This window comes from Pogoniulus pusillus, chromosome 23, assembly GCF_015220805.1.
Source record: "Pogoniulus pusillus isolate bPogPus1 chromosome 23, bPogPus1.pri, whole genome shotgun sequence".
Classification (NCBI taxonomy): Eukaryota; Metazoa; Chordata; class Aves; order Piciformes; family Lybiidae; genus Pogoniulus; species Pogoniulus pusillus.
Genome location: NC_087286.1, coordinates 579027 through 592338, shown reverse-complemented (window position 1 = coordinate 592338; position 13312 = coordinate 579027). Strand labels below are relative to the sequence as shown.

At 51.6% G+C, this 13312-nt stretch overlaps 1 protein-coding gene across 1 annotated transcript in view; it reads right to left on the bottom strand.

Annotated features, from left to right (window-relative positions):
- The window catches only part of RSU1 (Ras suppressor protein 1), a 140299-nt gene that overhangs the window by 94606 nt on the left and 32381 nt on the right, over positions 1-13312 (bottom strand). The window lies entirely within an intron of this gene.

Here is a 13312-nt window from a genome sequence, read left to right as displayed (position 1 = left end):
ACACCCCCAGCTCCCTCAGCTTCTCCTCACAGGGCTGTGCTCCAGGCCCCTCCCCAGCCTTGCTGCCCTTCTCTGGGCACCTTCCAGCACCTCAACATCTCTCTTGAATTGAGGAGCCCAGAACTGGACACAGCACTCAAGGTGTGGCCTGAGTAGCGCTGAGCACAGGGGCAGAAGAATCTCCCTTGTCCTGCTGCCCACACTGCTCCTGAGCCAGCCCAGGATGCCACTGGCTCTGCTGCCCACCTGGGCACTCTGCTGCCCACCTGGGTACACTGCTGTCTCCTCTTCAGCTCCTCTCTCCCAGCACCCCCAGCTCCCTCTCTGCCTGGCTGCTCTCAGCCACTCTGGCCCCAGCCTGTAGTGCTGCTTGGGGTTGTTGTGGCCAAAGTGCAGAACCCTGCACTTGGCCTTGTTCAGTCTCATCCCATTGGCCTCTGCCCACCCATCCAGCCTGGCCAGGTCCCTCTGCAGGGCTCTCCTATCCTCTAGCAGATCCACACCTGCTCCTAGCTTGCAAACTTACTGATGTTGGACTCAATCCCCTGGTCCAGATATCAATAAAGATAATGTCCAGCCTCGCTGTGCCCTGCTGCAGCTTGAGGCCATTCCCTCTTGTTCTATGGCTGGAAGAGACCTGTGAGAAGAGGCCAGTATCTAAAGATGGTCCTGAACCACTGAGTTTGCCTGGAGCATCGTGAGCGAACTCCTGTGTTTATCCACACACATGCAAATTGGTCCTGTGCCCAGTCAGTAAGCCTTGCAGACCTGGAAACTGTCTGCTGCACAGATCTTGTCAGCTGCCACCTGGAAGCTGCAGTAAATAGAGCTGCAGCAAAACACACACTTGCAAACCCAAGGGCAAACCCAAACCAAGCATGTTTCTGGTTTTAATGTATTGTACCTTATGCCATCCACTGACTAAGAATACCACTTATCACTTAAACTCAGAGCCCCCATGCCATGGGTGGACAAAGGCAATCTTGTAAGGCCTGGGGTACAGCCCATTGTGAGTGACATGCACAGGGAAGGGCAGCTGCACTTTCCCTGCACCTGCCTCAAGACCTCTCCCCTGCACTTCATCAAAGACATGGCAGATAATGCCCCCTGCTCCTTCCAGCAGTGCTTTGTGCCAACAGCCAGATTTTCCTCAACTACCTGCAAAGGTCAGGGAAGAGCTCATAAAAGCAAATAAAATGCTGCCTCTCGCAGCCACGTTCGCAGGGTTAGAGCCCGCAACAGTGCCACCTGCTCCTGTGACTAAGGCTGTCTCCATGCTTCCAGACTCCTTTTGGCCATCAATCCTGACCTGCATCACCTCTCCCATGTAGCCCTATGTGACAGGGTGATGAGGGGCTTCTGACACACAGAGTGTACAGTATTTACCCGATGGATGTGCAGTGAAGGTGTTGTAAAGCCTGACTAGGCTGAGAGAACTGGGGGCTGTTCAATCTGGAGAAAAGAAGGCTCCAGGCAGAGCTTAAAGCAGCCTTCCAATTCCTGATATGGGCTACCAGAAAGCTTGGAAGGGACTTTTGACAAGGGATTGAAGCTTGAGGAGGGCAGGCCTGGACTGGAGATGAGGAAGAAATTCTTGACAGTGAGGGTGGTGAGACACTGGCACAGGTTGCCCAGGGAGGCTGTGGATGCCCTCCCCTTGGAGATGTTCAAAGCCAGGCTGGATGAGGCCTTGAGCAACCTGGGCTGGTGGAAGGTTGGAACTGGATGACCTTCAAGGTCCCTTCCATGAACCCAACCCATTCCATGAATCTCTGAATCTAGTGCACATGGACATAATTGATGCAAACAAAGGAGAACAGAATGAACACAAACCTGACTTGTCCTTTCCACTCCAGCACTCCTTGGCAACACTTTAAATACTTCCAAAAATTAAAAGGTGAAAGAAAGTAATTAAACAACTCTGACATTTGAGAAGTGAGCGCTGGCATTCAGCACAAGAAGCACAATCCTAGCTGTGAAATGCCAGACCAATGCTCCTTTGTAGCTCCCCAAACTCATCCCTGGTGCAGCTCCATTACAGACAGTGGCAGCAATGTTAAGCTGGGTACTGCCACACTCCACATCTGTGCCCCTCTGGCACCCTGACTCAGCCTCGACCACAGCCCCTGCAACAGCTCCTCTGCAGGCTGCACCGTGACGTTCCTCCCTCCTGCAGCACACAGGTCTCCCCCTCCCACTGTCGTATGTAAGGACAGGAGGAGTGAAATTGCTTCTGTATCTTTATTTAGATATAAATGCTCTTGAATCCTGTTTTATTAACCACTAAGCAAGGGTTCAGTCCACAACACTAAATTTAAACTTGGGCTGTATGTAAAAATACGTCGGTCCTGGCTTGCTTTAGATCTGCTTTACACTACAGGGCTTCTACTTTTTATTGCTTTTGTGGCATGTGCTTAGAGATCTTAGAGCCTGAGGGGGGAAGAAATACCATGACTATTACACCAAAGCAACTAATTGTGAATGTGCTCTTAAAAACTGTACAGAAGAAAGCTGCACAGAATCACAGACTGGCAAGGGCTGACGGGGACCTCCAGACGTCAGCCAGTCCAAGGCCCCTGCCAGAGCAGTACCACTTAGGGCAGGTCACACCAGAACACATCCAGGTGGATTTTGAAAGTCTCCAGAGGAGACTCCATAACCTCTCTGGGCAGCCTGCTCCAGGCCTCCAGCACCCTTACACCAAACAAGTTTTTTCTCATGTTGAGATGGAATTTCCTGTGATTGAGTTTCTGTCCACTGCCCCTCACCCTGTTGCTGTGTTCCAGTTTGGGCCACAAGCATACCCAGTCCTGGAACACAGAACCAACTCTCACCCTCAAACTACCACACACTGGGCATCACTGAGCAGAGCCTGGTCCCAGCCTCCTGACACCCACCTGGAGGTATTCGGAGATACTGGTCAGGTGCCCTCTCAGCCTTCTCTTCTGCAGACAAAACAACTCCATGGCTCCCAGCTTTGACTCATTAGACGGATCTTCCACAGTCCCTTCAGCATCCTCATAGCCTCCACTGAACCATCTCCAGTAGTTCCCTGTCCATCTGGAACTGGGGATCCTGAACTGGACACAGTATTCCAGATGTGGTCTACCTAGGGCTGAGCAGAGGGACAAGAGAACCTCCCTTGACTGCTGGCCACACTTTCAAGGCACCCAAGTCCACCATTGGCCTTCTTGGCCACCAGGGACCTTGCTGTGCCACAGAGACCTTACCAACCAGCACTGCAAGGTCTTTCCCTGGGGAGCTAATCCCCAGCAGGTCACCCCTCACCTGTACTGCTCCATGGTGCTGTTCCAACCCAGGGCCAGGACTCTCCTCTTATCCTTGTTGAACTTCATGAGGTTCCCTTTGCTCAGCTCCTGGCCAGGTCTCACTGGATGGCAGCACAGCCTGTGGGGTGCCAGCCACTCCCCCCAGTTTGGTATCAACAGCAAACTGGCTGAGAGTACAACTCTGAGCCTTCATTTGATTTCTCTGCCACAAAGTGTTATCAAAAGCTGATTTTTGCAGCAGTCTTGCACAGGTGAACTGTGTATCAGCAAGGGAGCTGGGGGTGTTCAGCCTGGAGAAGAGAATGCCCCAGGGACACCTAAGAGCAACCTGCAGTACCTGAAGGGGCTACAAGCAGGCTGCAGAGAGACTGTTTGCAAAGGCCTGCAGGGACAGGACGAGGGCAATGGCTGCAAAGTAGAGCAGAGCAGATGGAGATTGGCTGTGAGGAACAAGTTCTGCAGCAGGAGGCTGCTGGAACACTGCAACAGGTTGCCCAGGGAGGTGGTTGAGGCTCCATGGCTGGAGATATTGAAGGTGAGGCTGGCCAGGGCTGTGGGCAACCTGCTCTAGTGGAGGATGTCCCTGCTGAGTGCTGGGGATTGGAGCCCCTTTGGAGGTCTCTTCCAAGCCAGCCCATTCTGTGGTTCTATGAAGTCACAGCACTGCTAAAAGCAAGTAAGCTTAGCTCTGCTTTGAAGACCTCCATCGCTTAGGATTAGTAACAGAAGAGAATAAACATTAGTTACAAGGAAGCAGTGAGGCAACAGAGGAAAGACATAAATAAGTGAAGTGCAACTGAGTCTTGGAACCAGCAGAAATAGTCACAGAAGCATTCAGTGTGACAAACAAACCTACAGTTCCACAGCATATGTCCAGAACATACATTTGTTTATTGATGAGCTGGATTAAGCCTTGGAGAAAACAACCACAAGTGTAACCCAAGACTGAAGCGCCTTCAGAAGATCAATCCCAGCAACACTTCTGCCCCCTGGCCCCTACGTTCCTGTGCTGGAGAAGGCCTAACAGTATCACCTGGAGCCTCCAGCACTTCAGAGAACCCTGAAACAGCAGCTGTGGTGGTTTCATCTAACAGGGGATAAAGTTCAAGTTCCAGATACCAAGGAGTCAGATTCAGTACATGGAAATGTAGCAGACATACTCCAGAGCAGCCGCAGCAGGCTGGAAGGCTTCCTCTGACTGCTCTCCTGACCACAGGCTGCAAGGTCTGCAGCCCCAGCTGTGACCCTTAGGTGGGGAAGCCCCAGGGTAATTGAAGACTGAAGGAGCAATCTGAGAACCAAAGACTGAAGCCTAAGCCCATCCTCGTTTCCAGGGCCAGAAAAGAGAGTGCAGATACTGCAACACCACACCTCATTCTAACAACTCCTGAGATGCAAATGAGTTTCCAGTAATGAGTTCTAGTTGAGGATGTCCCTGCTTGCTGCAGACGGGGTTGGACTGGATGACCTTTGGAGGTCCCTCCCAACCCAGACCATGTTCTGTGTGTTTCTGTTCTGAGATTAGAGCCCAACTTGAATGCTCACTCGAATACATCCAACAGCTGACCTCTGTGTCAGTTCAGCAGAGACATTTCAAACAGGAAAATATCTGCTCTGAGAGACATCAGAGATGGATCTCTGCCACTGGTGTCCGTTTCAAAAGGTGCAGCACTGATAAAACACATCCTTCATTTCATCTGGTTACTTTAAGGGATCCTGCAGGGAGACTTTTCCTGAGCGTGTCCAGGGACAGGCCAAGGGAGAATGGTTTGAAGCTGAAGCAGAGCAGGGTTAGACTGGAGCTGAGCAAGTTCTTCAGTAGGAGGGTGTTGAGACTCTGGAATAGGCTGCCCAGGAAGGTTGTGGTTGCCTCCTCCCTGGGGATGTTCAAGGCCAGGCTGGATGCGGCCTTGAGCAACCTGGGCTAGTTGAGAGGTGTCCCTGCCCATGGCAGGGAAGTTGGAGCAGATGAGCTCTGAGGTGATTCTATGAGTCTGAGGTTTATTTCAATGCTGAACTGAGCTGCCTGATTCTCTAATACTGCTGTTTTTTCTCTCAATCTAGCGATGAAACAGACGAGTCAGAGATGGCAGCAGCTCAGTCCCTTTGCTAGACTCTAGATAGTTCTGTGTGATCTTAGAATAGCTACTCCATTTGCTTTAACTCTCAGCAAAAGCAACACAGCTGCAACTCAAAAAAAGTAAAAGCAGGCCAACTAAATCTTGAATTCCTCCTCCCTAACACAGGGCAACCTGGTATTGCCTCAGCTACCACTGGTACAACTCTCAAGGGTTTTACTCTCCAACGCTGCCCTTCTCTCAGCCTGTCACAAAAGAGAGCTTCAAACAAAGGCAAATCAGTCTTAAGATATCTGTACAAAACTTCAGCACCACAGCAAAGCTCAGCAACAGTCACTGTGCCCAAGTGTAACAGGCAGCCTGGCACCAGGAGACCTCTGCTCCACAACGTGTCGGGACTGAAGCCGGAGCCTGGGAAAGGCTGAACTTCCCCTTACACCAGCTCAGGTACTAAGTACAGCCAGGACACAGACATAAGCTGGCTGGCTCAAGTCTCGTTCCCGTGGCAGGTGACAGGAGCAGTGGCTCACTCTCTGGGAACAAGGGGAGAGCCCTAGTAATTCCTGCCACCACACCACCCAACAAACCTGAGCCCAGCAGTGCTGCTGGCAGAAAACTAAATGCTAACACTTCCAGCTGAAAGCCACAAAGCAGCAGCTCGCTGAAGGCAGCACAGGAGGCACTGCAAGCCAAGCACCACGACCCCGCAGGGGCCTCGGGCTTCCACGCGAATCACACCCTTCCAACAGCCAAACCCCACCACTCGCAGCCTGCAGGTACCCAGGCAACCAGCCTGGCTGATGCTGTGGTGTGGGCAGCTAAGGGGGATGGCAGAAGCAGCATTTTGACAGAAATCCAAGAAATTACTTCAAAACCTTTCCTATATTCCTGCTAAAATTATTTCAAATTACTTCTGGCTCGACTACATTCATTTCTCCCACATTCCCAAGACAGGGCAGGGATCCTTCTCCAGAAGCATGGCTAAGTGCCACTGATGTCTTTCTGTGGCAGGTTTGCTCTCGGGCTGGAAACCCCAAGCCCTCCGCTGCGGTGTAACAAACAGCTGGCACTTGCCGGGCCCTCGGGGGAAAACAGCCGCCCCAGTTCAGTGCTCCCAGTGAGGAAACCCAGGAGCACACCAGGCAGAGAAAGAAGAGAGGGAGTTAGCACCACGGCAAAGCAGCTGAGCACCAGAGGCACTCGGAGGGCACAGCAGTTTTACAGGTTCAGTGTCCCAGTTCAGGCTGAAATGCGGCGCGCACCTGCCGGCAGCGCGGGCACTGCGCTGGGCTCCGCAGTGATGGGCATTCAGCAGAGCACTCTCTCCTGCAGGGCTTCCCACCCGGCCCAAACCCCCTTCACTCCAAAGCAGCTAACAGGATCTGCTGTGCTGCTTTTGGCCCTCACCTCTGACACGTCCTTTCCAATCCAGGTTGCCAAGCACCCAGGAGAGTGAAACCACTCTTTAAGTAATCACAACTTAAGGTCTAGGGAGGCTCTCCTGCCCCTCTACTCAGCTCCAATTAGGCCACACCTGCAATACTGTGCCAATTTTTGGGCTCTCCAATCCAAGAGAGAGAGAGACCTGCTGGAGAGAGTCCAACAGAGAGCTACAAGGATGACTGCAGGACTTGAACATCTCTGCTGTGAAGAAAGGCTGAGAGCCCTGAGGCTGGTTAGTCCAGAGAAGAGAAGGCTGAGAGGGGACCTGATCAGTGTCTCTCCATAGCTGAGGGGTGGGGGTCAGGATGAAGGTGCCAGGCTCTGTTTGGTGCTGCCCAGGGATAGGACAACAAACAATGAGTACAAGCTGGAGCCCGGGAGGTTCCATCTCAACATGAGGAGACACTTCTTTGATGTGAGGGTGCTGGAGCCCTGCAGCAGGCTGCCCAGAGAGGTTGTGGAGTCTCCTTCTCTGCAGACTTTCCAAACCCATCTGGATATGCTCCTGTGTGACCTGTCCTGGGTTATCCTGCTCTGGCAGGGGGTCCCTTCCAACCCCTATGATTCTGTCATTCTGTGAAACACCTAAAATGAACCAAATTAACAACAACCACAGACCCAGTCTGAGACAATGTTAATTAGAGTACTCTTGACTACCACAGCTCCACCAGAAGAGAGGGAGTATCTGCTGACAGAAAGGGGTTCTTCTGTTGAAGGCACTCATCAGAGCACAGCCTTCACACACCCTGCACTCTGCTGTGAGGCACCAGGAGGACCTGCATATTTGCAGAACCAATGTAACATCCCCTCTGAAGGTTGGGAGGCTTGGCAAGAATTGCAGCAGTGTAAGGGAAGGGATGCCTGGGGTGCCAGTCCACATGGTGGGGCACAGAAAACATCGTTCTGTGTGTAAGGAAAGGCAGGGTCCCCAGCTCTGCCCAGGCACCTGAACCCCCAGCAGGAACTCTGGAGAATCAGCCTGGGTTCTAAGCACAGGAAAAGTGCTTGGGGTTTGGGGTGGGCTTTCTTGACTGCAAAACTTAAAAGAAGCCTAAAGTGACAAACAGAACTGGGACACCAACCAATCTCCAGAGATACCTTTCTTACATACATAGCCTGCCTGTGACCTGTCCTCTCAGGCACATTTTTCTATTACTCCTTAACCAGTTACTGCTATCTCAGTAGAAACCCAGTGATAGTGTTTGTCCACTGGTAAGTTCATAGAGTCATCACCACAGAATGGCTTGGGGAGGGACCTCAGAGCTTATCTGCTCCAAACTCCCCACTATGGGCAGGGACACCTCTCAGCTAGACTCAGTAGCTCGAGGACTCATCCAGCCTGGCCTTGAACATCCCCAGGGAAGAGCCATCCACAGCCTCCCTGAGCAGCCTGTGTCACAGTCTCAGCACCCTCAGAATGAAGAACTTCTTACTCAGCTCCACTCTAACCCTGCTCTGCCTCAGCTCCAAACCATTCCCCTGTGGCCTGCCTCTAGACACCCTCAGCAAAAGTCTCTCTGCAGCCTTCCTGCAAGATCCCTTCCAGCACTGGCAGGCAGATCTAAGGTCCCTCTGGAGCCTTCTCCAGGCTGCACGCCCTCTGCTCCCTCAGCCTGTCCTCACAGCAGAGGTGCTTCAGCCCTTGGATTATCTTTGTGGCCTCCTCTCGCCTTGCTCCAGCAGTGCCCTGTCCTCCTTACGATGGGGACACCAGGAGGGGCATGATCCCCTCCTGGCCCTGCTGCCCACCCTGCTTCTGAGCCAGGCCAGGATGCCAGTGGCTTTCTTGGCCACCTGGACACTGCTGGCTCACGTTCAGTGACTGCCAACGAAATGAGGGAAGTTGGGCACTGACCTCAAGTGTACTCAGCAAAGAGCTATCTTCCGTGCAAAGTGATTCCTGTGTTTGCACTCTATAATTGCCTAAGGAAACTGCTATTTCAATTAATATTAACTGGAGCAAATATCTGCAGCAGCTACCTTCTGTAATGTGGTATTTGGGAGTCATTTCAAAGGCTTCAATTTTCAAATGTCTTCCTGTGATGGCAATATTGAAACTTCTGGCAGGATTCCTTGAACTTTCTATTTAAAGCCAATCCTTTCTATCCACAGAATGTAATTTGGCTGCTTAAAACTCCAGAAGTATGATAGCATTACTTAGCCATTCTGGCAGGCAGATTCCATGTTCAAAATGTTTCATCCTCCTCCAGAGGGGCTGTGGCTCCCTGCCCCACCAAGGAGGCTCTCTCTCCTTGTTAGAGACAATTTTTCTCTCTTCAAGCATGCATCTCCCTTCACAGCTTTGGCGATCTCCTCAGGCAAGAGGAGATACTATTTGATAAAGTAGAACTGTACTGCCTTAAAAGCCACCGATGCCAACATTCAAGTTTGGAAAAGGAGGAAGGTGATGAAAAATGCCCCCTCAGCAATCAGTGCTCTGCCCAGGTGCAGCAGCAGGAGCCAGCTGCCTGCCTGTGTGTGCACAGGGGTGCTGGTGCCAGGGGAATGAGCACCACCGGCTCAGAGCCTGGGAGGCAAAATCCACGGATGCAGAGAATGGCTTGGGAGGGACCTCAAAGATCATCCAGTTCCAACCCCCTGCCACAGGCAGGGACACCTCCCATCAGGTTGCTCAAGGCCTCATCCAACCTGGTCTTGAACATCTCCAGAGAGGTTGTGGAGCACAGAATAACCCAACGTGGTCAAAGATCACATTGGGTGATTCTGTGCTCCACAGCCCCCCTGGGCAACCTGTGCTAGTGTCTCACCACCCTCAATCTGTGCCAGTGTCTCACCACCCTCACTGCAAAGAACATCTTTATGTCCAATCTAAACCTGCCCTCCTCAAGCTTCAAACCATTGTCCCTCATCCTGTCACTCCCAGCCTTTGTCAGAAGTGCCTCCCCAGCTCTCCTGTACCCCTGTTGAGGCACTGGAAGGCTGCTCTAAAGTCTGCCTAGAGCCTTCTCAACTCCATGCTGAACAGCTCCAACTCTCTCAGCCTGTCTCGTCTTTTTAACATAAACCCCTCATACCTACCACTAAGCTGGTGACATCCCCTGGGTGGCTATCACAGGTAGCTACAACTCTGGGCATACTCTGCACCGTAACCTGCCCTTACCCCCTTACTCCCCAAAAGGATCTTTAGGTGCCCATATGGGCCCACCCAGATGACCGTACTTAAAACACCATCATTGATCTCACTAACCGCATCTGCCACTTTACAGGGCTCTTGTATCTACTCAGCTTTCCTTTCCCAAGACCATTCCAATTGTTAACTGGTTAGAAAACACACAGTGACAGATTTAGTGCTTCCCTGGCAATTTATATAACTGCCTGCAACTCTGTTGTTGCAGTGAATCATGATTTATTTGTCTCGCAATGCAGCACATAACCTTTTAAATGCTAGGGAAAAAAATGCCAGCGCTTCTTTAAAGTTTCTCTCTGGCTGCCCACCACCCTTCCTCAGCAGTGGGTTCTGCAGAGGGATGACACAAACAAGCTGCAGTCCTGCCCACCTGCTCCCAGCCGCTTCCCCCTGGCACGCGCTGGCGCTGCAGACGGGCAGCCCGCCCCGGGCACCACTGCCCTCTGCCAGCCCTCTCTTTTCCTCCTGGGCAGGAGTGTCTTAAGCTAGCCAAGAGCGAGGAGGGCAATGCTGACCTCCCCAGTGTCCTTACTCCATCTCAGCAGGGGAGGCTAAGAGTGGGCTGCAGGGGGTTATTTATCGCTCTCTCCCTCCGGTCCAAACGTGGGATCCCAATGTCTGCCTGTGGCCTCTCCTCATAGCCTGCTCTCTGTGCCTTCTTCTGCACTTACTGCCATTACCCTTGAAACGTGGGTTAAGGGACTCCTCCCCCTGCAGCTGAAAAAACTGTGACTGATTAGAGTAAGGAAGAGGAGGCTGAGCCTGAAAGGTCAATAGAGAGAGGCTGGTGCTGGTCTCTCCTTCAGATAAGTAGTGATAGAACTACTTACTTCGTTGTCTCAAGCCACAAGGGCAGGTTTAGTCTGGGCACTAGGACAACATTTTTCATATCAAGAGGGGTCAGACATTGGAACAGGCTGCTCAGGGAGGTGGTGGAGTCACCATCCCTGGGTGTGTTCAGAGGTCATTTAGATGTGGCACTTAGTGATGTGTTTAGTGGTGAACTTGGCAGAGCAGGGTTAGCAGTTGCACCTGATGAGCTTGAGGGTCTTTTCCATCCTGAATGATGCCACTATTCTATGCTTCTCCTCATCCAGACTGTTTCGTTCTGGTGTTGATATTGTGCCCATCTCCCTGGTAAATGAGCATCTAACAACTTACTGCTGTCCACCAGTGCCCAGACTGAGCCAGTCTTCAGCACCTTTAACTATGAAAGCATTAATGAGTGAAGAAAGGTTGGTTCCTTGAAAGGGAACAGTGGGACCTCCAACCTACACAGGCACTGCTCCCTGAAAGCACAGCACCAGGGATCTGGATAGTGCTCCTCACATCCCAATTCCATTTAAAAACTGTAGGAGGTAGAGCTCAGGAAGCAGATAAAATTGCTTTTCCCTCAGATGGCAGTTATGGAATTAGCAGACCTTTCATTAGGGTGGAACACTCACACACCACCTTTCACTGCCAGACTGAGCAGCTGCTTGCGAAGCACCTTCCTCTGGCCTGCCCTGGTTTGCAGCAGGCCAGCAGGGCTGCACAGATGAAGAGGCAGACTCACACTTGCCCATGGCCTGCTCCTACCTGACCTCAGGCAAGCCCTCCAAAGCCCAGCCTGGTGCTCCACTTACTAAAACCCATTCCCTAAATCTGTTTAATCAGCAAGCAAGAACACTGCATTGCACAGGAAACATGCTCACATGCTGCACAAGTCACAGCTGCAGACTGTCAGTGCACTATGCTCTAGAAACACCCCAACACCTGGGCTGCTCTCAGCATCTGAGATAGTGCCAGGGCACACATGGCACAGGCTGCAATACAGTGAGTCAGCTGGGCAAGATCATAGCATGAAACACTGGTAAATTCATATGTGAAAAGGGGGTGCTGGTAGGGGAGAAGTTGGCCAGGAGCAGGCATTGTGAGCTGGCAGCATAGAAGGCCAAGGGCGGCCTGGGCTGCATCCAGAGCAGCATGACCAGAGATGGAGAGAGGGGATCCTGCTCCTCTGCTCTGCTCAGACCTCACCTGCAGTACTGCATTCAGCTCAGGAGCCTTCAGGACAGGAAGGACATGCACCTGATGGAGCAGGTCCAGAGGAGGCCACCAAAATGATCAGGGGGTTGGAGCAGCTCTGTTATGAGGACAGGCTGAGGGAGCTGGGGGTGTTCGGCCTGGAGAAGAGAAGGCTCCAGGCACACCTAAGAGCAACCTGCCAGAACTTGAAGGGGCTACAAGCAGGCTGCAGAGAGACTGTTTGCAAAGGGCTGCAGGGACAGGACGAGGGCAATGGCTGCAAAGCAGAGCAGAGCAGATGGAGATTGGATGTGAGGAACAAGTTCTGCAGCAGGAGGCTGCTGGAACCCTGCAACAGGTTGCCCAGGGAGGTGGTTGAGGCCCCATGGGTGGAGATATTGCAGGTGAGGCTGGATAGGGCTGTGGGCAACCTGCTCTAGTGGAGGATGTCCCTGCTGAGTGCAGAGGGGTTGCACTGGATGACCTTTGGAGGTGCCTTCCAACCCAGCTCATTCTGTAGTTCTATGAACATACAGAATAGCAAAAGAATGGAGGTGACAGGGACTTAAACTGTGCCAAGGCAGCCGTCCTGGTCAGGCAGGGCGAAAGTAGAAGGGTTTCTTCCACCAGACTGGGATCTTTTTCTAGAAGGCAGACAAATGTTAGCTAAAAGGAGAAAAGCTTCCCTTGGCCAGTGTGAAACAAACATCAGGAATTTTGTTTGAAACGTTTCCATTTGGTTTGGACAATGATAGCAGATCCCTCTGAAGTGAATCTGCTGTGGTGCTGGTAGGGCAGCAGTGTGTTCAGAACATTTAATTAAGGTGGTTAGATTCAGCACAGCATTTATCTTCCACTTTCCGGGGAGAAGCAAAGCTGTAATTTAGGAAGCTACATCAGAGGGCATTTACAGTTACTGCATGCTTCTGAAATGTTATTGTTGTCCAAAGAGATTCATAAATAAATACATCCTTGACAAAAAGCTAAAGCAAGAGTACCTGTGTCAGGGAGTAAGCACCTGAAATCAAGGAAATAAGAGCAACCTTCAGCTACTAGTAATGAGAAAACAACAACAAACACTCAATTACCCAGCACTGAATAGTGCCCAGGATTGATAAAGGCGAAGGAACCATGGTGGGGAAACAAATCAAGAGCCCTCATCCCGTACCAAAAGAGTAGACAAAAAGTAAACCCAAAAGCAGACCTTGCAGAATGTCACATTTATGCTCACAGCTGCCACATTCTGTCATGGCTTGAAGCAAGTTCTCCTGACAACAAGCAGTTTAGCTGCATCACACAAACTTCAGCCACTCTTCTGAGGTTTAGGAACTATCAGTTGCAAGGTG